The following is a 9,618-nucleotide window of genomic DNA, read 5'->3' as shown; positions in this document are numbered from 1 at the left end:
CCATTAATGTTATCATTATTCAATTACTCTCCACTAGCAACGTGATCGGCACTGCGCTTCCCCCCCCCCCCCCCACATTCTTCCACCTTATCCATTTACATATATTCATTTTGTCCATCCGACCATTCATCATTACTTCTTCCCATTCCCCTCACTCTTATCTACACTTTCGTTCTACCTTCCTTTCTTCCCCATGAGCTTGTGAGTGGAGATAGTGGATAGAGGCGTGCCCACTAAATGGGCTATGTCAGCTGCTCAAGTGCCCACCCCCCTCCTTCCACCCACACAGCCCATGCTGTCCGCGCTCCATTGGATGTCGGCAGACACGTGATCGGCATGTAAGTGTACTTAAACCTCTCTCACTACATCACATTTAGATGACGGGCAGGCTGCCACTTTGATGTATCCTCCTGCACAAGGTATTTCCCACAACTTTTCCTCTGTTGCCATTCCTTTCAACATAAATCTGCTGCCTATTGTTTTTGACCTTCCCTCTGAATTAATTTGCTTTATCTGTATAACTATGCTGGTTCATGTGAACCACTCATTAAACACAAGCACCTGTTACCGTCTTCTAGAGGAACTTTTCCTCCCACCTTTCGTTTGGTAGGTGGTTTTAGACGATCTGTATACAGGGTTTTGGCTTTGTCCTATTATATTGGATGACCAATATAAGTGACAGTATTTACAAACTTTCTTCCTTTCTGAATTAAGCCTATTTTGATATTACCCTTCCTCCCCATGCACACTTCTTTTAATCAGCACTTATTAATACAGACATTCATTTTTTGGCCCTTCTTTTCCTCAATCAGATAAACTTCCTATCTGGCAGCCCTTGCTTCCCTTTAGACTCAATTGATCCTGTGTAAGTATGTCCTTTCTCTGGTTTATTTAATCCAGTTTTAACACTGCATTACTTCATCTTTTTTCACCACCAATATCCCTTGGCTGCACTTATTCACATTTCACCTTTTATTTATTTTTTCACCTTCACACCCCTCACCCCCTTTCCCTGTGCCCCCCTTTTCCCTCTCCCCTCACTTTTTTTTTCCCTCCACCCTCCCCCTTCCACACCCCCCTTCCCAGTTTCTTCTATTTCCCCTTGTTTCCACCCCTCTTTACTCTTTATTCCCCCCTCTTTTCTTCCCATCTTTCTCCCCCAATCTTTTTTCTCCCCCCTCTCTTTTCTGTTTTTTCTGCTCTCCTTCCCTACTTCCCTTTCTTCATGCCTTCCCTCTCTTTCATTCTTTTCCCATCCCCCTTTTTCTTCCTGTCCCTCCCCTTTTTCCTCCTTTTCCTCCCCCCCCCCTTCCCCCTCCCTTTTCTTCCCTCACTTTTTCACATTCTTTTCCGATTCACATTATTCCTTTATATGGCAGACACGACCCTACAACCCCTATTTGGGCCCACCCAGGCCAAACCCTTTCCTGTACAGCGCAATGTCCATTTTCCTATTCCTGGTTGCATCTTTATAACAGGTAACTATTTATCAGTTGGCAGTTACACTACCTAGCTATGGACAGTCACTAACATCTCTTTTTTCTTCTTGATTATATAATTCGAGTTACTATTGTTGATGGTTTCTAACTGTGTTTATTCTACTTAGAGATATATCCAGCTTGGTCCCTCAACACATATCCCCTGAGGAAGCCCCAACGGGCGAAACATGTAGGGATTATAAGTACTGAGTGACCCCTTATATTCTATGTTGTTATATTATGCACAGCCAGCATAATTTTTTAAACCTTGTCTACGTTTAATAAAATGTCATTTATATTTTTTATTTATTGCTGTGATGTATGTTTAAAATTACTTACCTGGCGCCTACAAAATCCCACCAAATTTTCTCTCTGCACAAGAAGCACACAGAAATTTTCCTACCAATCGGCTCCATGGTGATCTTTGTTGTATTTCCATTGTTTATACACATTTCTGTATATTTACATCTTTTTCTTCTTGTATAACAATAAAAAAATTATATACAAGGATATAAGAGAATGAATGTAATCACTGTACAGTAAGGCTTAACCCAGCCTATATTTACTGCGGCCTCAGGAAAACGCAAAACGCGGCAAAATCACGCTGTGGTTTTACAGTGTTTTGCGTTTTCGCGGTCCAAACTTTCCTATCCTGAAAATGATTCTTCCGTGTTCAGGAGAGGGAGGTTGAAGCTCACCTAACTGCGGCAGCTCCTAAACGCTACTAATAGCCTGTGTGCTTATTCACAAATAAGCTTTTATGGAGCTGAGTTTAGGAGCTTTGGCAAAAAAAATCGCCAAAAGCTCCTAAACTCAAGGAGCTGCCTGTGTAGGCTAGTGCACATGAAGCCTAATTAGGCCATAAATAAAATGTGCCTATCTGTTACTGAATTGGTGCTTAACAATATTACTAGTCCACCCAGTCTGTTGATGACTTCCACCTCCCAATGCTTTTGAGGAGCATATTGTGGCCAAAGCCTTTATTTTGTCCCGGGCCTGCTATGCAGAGCCTCAAATAATGTATTTACCTCTCTTGTTAGTAATTTTTTTTCCAATGGCTGAGCATGTGTGCCTTATCAAAGCTTCCAATGCAAGCCCCACCTGCCTATATCTCCCAACATTTTTGATGTAGCCAGGTGCTTGACTAAGCAGAAGAAGCAATTAAGGACACGGCTCCATTCACAGAGCTAGATCACATGCGGTGTTTTCCCAAATACCGTATGCGATCATGAAAATGTCAATTCACTGCTGCTTTATGCAGTATTTACTACATAAAGCAAAAAACGCTTGGTGAATACTGCATAAAACAGAAGTGAAAGTCAATTCACAAAAAAATAAAATAAATGCATGTGGTAAATAAGTAGTGGTCCCAGCATATGATATTTAAGGAACCAGTAAACAACATGGTTGTCAAGAAGCAGGCGTCCCTGGAGGGGACCCCGTGTACTGATGTCACAGGGCGACACCGTCCCCTTGTGACGTCATTGATCCAGCAAGCCGCTTGCCATATGCCCCGCCATGTTAAGGGCATATGGCATGCGGTATTTTAGTAGCGTTTTTTATGCATTACTAAAAATTTTTTTGAAAAACACTATGCGGTATCTTACCACATACTCGAACGTCATAAGATACCAGTTTGGGAATGGAGCCTGTGTGTTGCAGCTGCTCTATGTGCGTTCACCAGACTGGCATGCCAAATTAGTTAGCTCCACCTCCAGTTAGCAGGAAAACTTTTGGCAGTTAAAAAATATTTTTTATAAAGGGTTTTATGGCCGACCAAATAGAAGGAACAATTAGGGATGAAAAAGGGACAAAGGGATTTGGTTGCATTACTTCAAAATGAGGGGAGTTGGGAGCTTTGCCTGCCTACAGCTGACCATATGGCCAGAAAGACACTAGATAATGGGTTCTGGAACACTGATGTATTTTAATTCACAGGTGTCACGCCTACCCCTAGTGTTGGTGGTCAGGCACCATAGCTGGCACTATGTTCTTCACTATAGCAGCCCCCTTTACTATAAGGCAAGCATTCCTACCAGTACTCAGTTGCTCCCAGGTCTTACACACAATGCTATAGTGCCTGGCTACCATGCCGGAGCAGGTATGAACTAAGCACGGCAAATAGGTACTTGCGGTTGGCAGACAGATGGTGGTCCAATGGCAGCCCAGGTTCAAGGCAGGCAACATCCAGAAGGTTAGTCAGGGTTAATTCTGTGGTTCAAAGGCAGGCAGAGATCAGAGAGTAATCCAAAGTTAAATCAGAGGCAGGGAAATCCAAACTAGCAGGAAGGGTGTGGATTAGGTGAAGGCAAACATCAAGGTACAGGAACAAGGCAGGCAAACAGGGAACTTGAAGCACGTGTTGCAAACACTATAACAAGCATGACACTGAGAGCTTGACAGGCTTAAAACAGACTTGATCTCCGCCCAGAGGCTGTCTCTACATCAATCACCCTGCAGGTGGACATTCAGACAAGTAGAATGTAGCTCAGCCAAAACCAGGATGCAGGATGATAACAGCAGCTGCCATGGAACAGGAGCATTACACGCTCCTGACAACAGGCCACATACACACATGTAAGATATCATAGTTTCCTCTGACTGGTCCCAGTACTAGACAAGGCTAGACATCTTCACTAAAAATATCAGAGAAGGCTAGGAAGGTGTATTATTTCCAACCAGCCAAGTATGCTAATGACATGACTATAAAGTGAATTCTTATTTAAGCTCTCACTTCAGTTTACTATGCACATCCATATGGAGTTTAAGTGGTTTATGGAAATTAGGTCTCACTTATAATTCATTTGCTCATCTCCCTAAGCACAGATATTTTGCAAATATTATCATTATTAAAACATTTTATTAGTCTTCCATAGCGCATCAGAAAAAAGTCTCCTGTGTTCCCAGATGTTGCTGGAATGAGTGACTATTTTTGTTTAGCAGTAGAGGTAAGAAAAGCAGGCAGTAAATTAATAAACACCAATAATACTTGTGTGCGTGGATCCATAAATCTGTCATGTTAGTTACATTTACAGTAGCATATAGTAATTAAATATCAACTGAATTATTCATTTTGCACTGAAATTGAGCTGTAAAATGAAAGATATTGAATTTGCAAAGCTGAATTGGTCCTCATATTAGAGAGCTACCAGTGAGTTTATAAAGTACATCAGCTGGAGACTATTTAAATTATCATATATGTAGCTCTGCTATAAGACATGGTGATTTTTATAGAAATTCTTAATTCCATTCACAGGTTTAGTAAAGCGTATAATGTAATGTTCCTTACCTGTAGACTCAACACAAAGTGAGTTGATATCTTTTAAATGTAGGAGAATTGTTGTCCAAGGAACACATAATTGGATGATTTCCCTCTATTTCTGTTATGGAGACAACTCCTATTTTTGGACTTGCCCTCACTTCAAAGCAATATTAACCCTTCTTTTTTTAAGTTTAAAAGCGGATGTCCAGATTTACCAATATTCACCTATATAGCTCTTTAAATTGTTCCTTTTGGTCTTGTTTTGGTCTCCCAAAGCCAATGGCTACCCTTGCCCCTGTGTCAATGCCTTTGCATTTCTGAGTCTGCATGCCAACCAGTGGTGGCTGGTGAAGTTTTAGGATGGGGGGACGCCAGACCCCCCCCCCTTCCTTTTTGACTCCTCCCACTTGGTGAAAATGGGCACAGTTTCAGCGAAATAGTGGGCATGGCTTAAATGGTGCGGCTCTAAGGGGGTGTGGTTAGCGTCTGAGATGAACAAGGGATGGAGGGAGAGGGAGGGAGAGAGGGAGGGACAGCAGGCCCAGATCCTACACCACACTAGAATTATGTGTATTCTAGAAAGTTTAACAATCAGCAGATAAAGATTCTCCAAACACCTGGTGTTAGCACTTCAATCATCCCGACACCATCACCGGACTGCTGGTTGGAAGCTAAACAGTGGGGACCTTGAGTGGAGAGTAAACAAGTCTTGCTTTTTGACTGCTGGTGATTGCTGGGTTGCTGTTTTAGGTTCTTTTTGGGGTTCTTTCCTTGTAGCTTTTAAACACCTTTTTCTGACACTTTTTTTTCGTTGCTTCCTTCAGCCTACTAATTAAGGGGAGTGGTTAATTGGTCACAGGTGCTTGAGGCCTATATAACCTTGTGCAGAACTCATCGTGAGCCTGCTCATCTTTGAGTCTGCTGGAACTCTGTCTAAGTGGAACTGGTATAAGTTACATAGTTACATAGTAGGTGAGGTTGAAAAAAGACACAAGTCCATCAAGTCCAACCTATGTGTGTGATTATGTGTCAGTATTACATTACATATCCCTGTATATTGCGGTCATTCAGGTGATTATCTAATAGTTTCTTGAAGCTATCAATGCTCCCCGCTGAGACCACCGCCTTTGGAAGGGAATTCCACATCCTTGCCGCTCTTACAGTAAAGAACCCTCTACGTAGTTTAAGGTTAAACCTCTTTTCTTCTAATTGTAATGAGTGGCCACGAGTCTTATTAAACTCTCTTCTGCGAAAAAGTTAAGTGGCGAGTTAAAAACCAGAGTTAGTGGAACTGGTCTAAGTGGTGAATTAAAAACCAGAATTAGTGGAACTGGTCTAAGTGGTAAGTTAAAAACCAGAGTTGAAAACAGGAGGTTATAACAGGGGTCATAGTACCTGTGTAGTGTGAGTACCTGAGTGTTGTCTGAGTAGTGTGTGTGGATTGTTAGTACTTGTGTATTGTGTACTGTGTATTGCGAGTGCACGTAGGTCTGCGAGTGGTCTGTGAGTGCACGTAGGTCTGCAAGTGGTCTACGAGTGCACATAGTTCTGCGAGTGCACGTAGGTCTGCCAGTGGTCTGCAAGTGCAAGTGGTCTGCGAGTGCACGTAGGTCTGCGAGTGTTCTGCGAGTTCACATAGTTCTGCGAGTACACTTATGTCTACGAGTAGTCTGTGAGTGCATGTAGGTCTGCGAGTGCACGTAGGTCTGCGAGTGCACGTAGTTTTGCGAGTGCATGTAGGACTGCGAGTACCTGTGTATTGTCTTGTTGAGTACCTGTGTATTGTCTTGTTGAGTACCTGTGTATTGTCTTGTTGAGTATTACTGTCAGGAAGCTAATTGTTAGGTAATTTGGACAGGGTATAATCCCCAATCCTAATTAAATTTAATAGGTACGATGTCCGGCGGGTGTGGAGAGGCGACTCGTTGTACATCTTGCAGCATGTATGCATTCCTTGATCATCCAAATGAGGGTGACTACTGCTGTGCAAAATGTAAACGCATTGGTTGCCTGGAAGCCCAGGTTCTGAATCTGGGGAAGCAACTGTCAGCACTGAGAAGTCCCTCCATTCTAAAGGAGAGCAAGAAACGTACATGGCAGGTGTCGGCTGGGGCCAGCACAGAGGCGGGTGGAGACAAAGAGGTGCAGGCACTAGCAAAGAGTAGATGGGTGACAGTTAGGAAGGGTAAAGGGGGAAGTGCCAGGGAGGCTGATCCAGGGCTGGAGCATCCCAATAAGTACGTTCCATTGAGTGACATTGGTGAAACCAGTCAGGGACCAGCACTGCTGGAGCTGAGGGACTCTCTTAGCTGCCAGGGGAAGAACTCCTCCAGTGAGAGTGGGTAGGAAGCGAAGGGAAAGGAAAGACAGATTCTGGTGGTAGGGGACTCAATTCTTAGAAGGACAGAGAGGCCAATCTGTAACAAAGACCTGAAGCGCCAAACAGTATGTTGTCTACCTGGCGCTCGGGTTCGACACATCAGGGATCTGGTGGACAGATTACTGGGAGGGGCTGGGGAAGACCCAGCTGTCATGGTGCATGTTGGCACCAATGACAAAGTCAGAGGCAAATGGAGTGTCCTAAAGAGCGATTTTAGTGACTTAGGAGCTAAATTGAGGAAAAGGACCTCCAAGGTAGTATTCTCAGGAATACTACCGGTACATCAAGCCACACCAGAAAGGCATAGGGAGATTAGGGAAGTAAACAAGTGGCTGAGGAGCTGGTGTAGTAAGGAGGGGTTTGGGTTCCTGGAGGACTGGGCAGACTTCTCAGTTGATAATCGGTACTATACAAGGGACGGACTGCACCTAAATGAGGAGGGTGCAGATCAGCTGGGAATGAAGATGGCCAAAAAGTTAGAGGGGTTTTTAAACTAGGCGATAGGGAGGAGGGTCCAGAGGTAGAGATAGTCAGCGCGGAACATATTCCAGAGGGTAGTATTGGGGGCATTAGTGGTAGGTTGACCAAAGCACATAAACCCAAGGTAAGTATAGTAGCAAGTCCTATTTGTGATCTCGGAACACCCAATAAGAGGATAATATGCGACCGGACAAGATGGGTGAAGTAGAGATACTGTTGTACGAGGAGGATTTGGATTTTGTGGGAATTTCAGAGATCTGGTTCAACAGCTCTCATGATTGGCTGGCAAACATTCAAGGGTATATCCTTTATCACAAGGATAGAGAGGGTAAAAAAGGGGGAGGGGTATGCCTATATATCAAGAATAATGTACAAGTGAATGTGAGAGAAGACATCACTAGGGGAGCTAGGGAGGAGGTGGAAACCTTATGGCTAGAGCTCCAAAGGGATGAAGCTAAGGGGAAAATAATACTGGGAGTATGCTATAGGCCCCCTAACCTGAGGGAGGAAGGGGAGACAGATCTCCTATCACAATTTGGATTAGCAGCAAGGATGGGAAGTTTTATCATAATAGGGGATTTTAACTATCCAGACATAGACTGGGTGGAGGGAACCGCTCATTCATCTAAGGCTTGCCAGTTCCTAAATGTCTTGCAGGACAATTTTATGGGTCAGATGGTAGATGCACCAACTAGGAATAAAGCGTTACTGGATCTACTGATTACCAACAATACAGACCTGATCACGGATGTGGAAATACGGGGCAATTTAAGTAACAGCGATCACAGATCAATTGGCTTCAGTATAAATCACACAAATAGGAAACATAAGGGGAATACAAAGACACTGAATTTCAAAAGAGCCAACTTCCCTAAACTACGAGTCTTTGTAGAAGGCATAAATTGGGATAAAATCTTAGGAACAAAGAACACGGAGGAGAGATGGGTTTGCTTTAAGAGCATATTAAATAAGGGCATTAGCCATTGCATTCCATTGGGTAATAAATTCAAAAGAGCGAACAAAAGTCCTGGATGTCTTAGCTCCAATGTAAATATTCATATAAAATCAAAGGAGAAGGCCTTCAAAAAATACAAGGTTGAGGGATCATCATCAGCATTCAGACTTTATAAAGAATGCAACAAGAAATGTAAGGGTGCAATAAGGACGGCTAAGATAGAACATGAAAGACACATAGAGGAGGAGAGCAAAAAAATCCCAAGAAATTCTTTAAGTATGTAAACAGTAAAAAAGGGAGGACAGACCATATTGGCCCCATAAAGAATGAGGAAGTAGATGGCGATGATATTGATTTTATTCTTATCCTCAGTCTTCACGAGGGAATTGGGGGGGCTTCAGTAACCAAAACTGCAGTGTCTATCCTCATGACACATCACAGGATGCACCTCCATGGTTAACAGAGGACAGAATTAAAATTAGACTTGGGAAACTTAACATTAATAAATCACCGGGACCAGATGGCTTGCACCCGAGGGTACTTAGGGAACTCAGTCAAGTAATTGCCAGACCATTGTTCCTAATTTTTACTGACAGTCTACTGACTGGAATGGTACCAGCTGATTGGAGAAAAGCCAATGTAGCACCAATATTTAAATTACAGACCAGTTAGCCTAACGTCAATATTATGTAAACTCTTGGAGGGGATGATAAGGGACTATATACAAGATTTTAGTAATGAGAACGGTATCATTAGCAGTAATCAGCATGGATTCATGAAGAATCGTTCTTGCCAAACCAATCTATTAACCTTCTATGAGGAGGTGAGTTGCCATCTAGATAAAGGAAGGCCCGTAGACGTGGTGTATCTGGATTTTTCAAAAGCATTTGACACAGTTCCCCATAAACGTCTACTGGACCATAGGGTGAGTAGGTACGTGGATTGAAAACTGGCTACAAGTTACGAGTTCAGAGGGTGGTGATAAATGGGGAGTGGGGTCCCCCAGGGTCCCCCAGGGTTCTGTGCTGGGACCAATCCTATTTAATTTGCTCATAAACGACTT

At 43.1% G+C, this 9,618-nt stretch overlaps 1 long non-coding RNA gene across 2 annotated transcripts; it reads left to right on the top strand.

Annotated features, from left to right (window-relative positions):
* The first annotated feature begins 318 nt into the window (after window positions 1-318).
* LOC141148908 (uncharacterized) lies at window positions 319-1,975 on the top strand. Of its 2 annotated transcripts, XR_012235011.1 has the most exons (4): window positions 319-419; window positions 813-865; window positions 1,380-1,478; window positions 1,607-1,975. It is a non-coding gene; the product is annotated as an uncharacterized lncRNA (long non-coding RNA). The 2 variants fall into 2 exon arrangements; XR_012245264.1 differs by having other exon boundaries at window positions 1,380-1,975.
* The last annotated feature ends 7,643 nt before the right edge of the window (window positions 1,976-9,618 follow it).

This window comes from Aquarana catesbeiana, linkage group LG01 (genome assembly GCF_042186555.1).
Source record: "Aquarana catesbeiana isolate 2022-GZ linkage group LG01, ASM4218655v1, whole genome shotgun sequence".
Taxonomy (NCBI): Eukaryota; Metazoa; Chordata; class Amphibia; order Anura; family Ranidae; genus Aquarana; species Aquarana catesbeiana.
The sequence above is the reverse complement of the archived record's forward strand: the minus strand, read 5'-3'. Positions and strand labels throughout refer to the sequence as shown.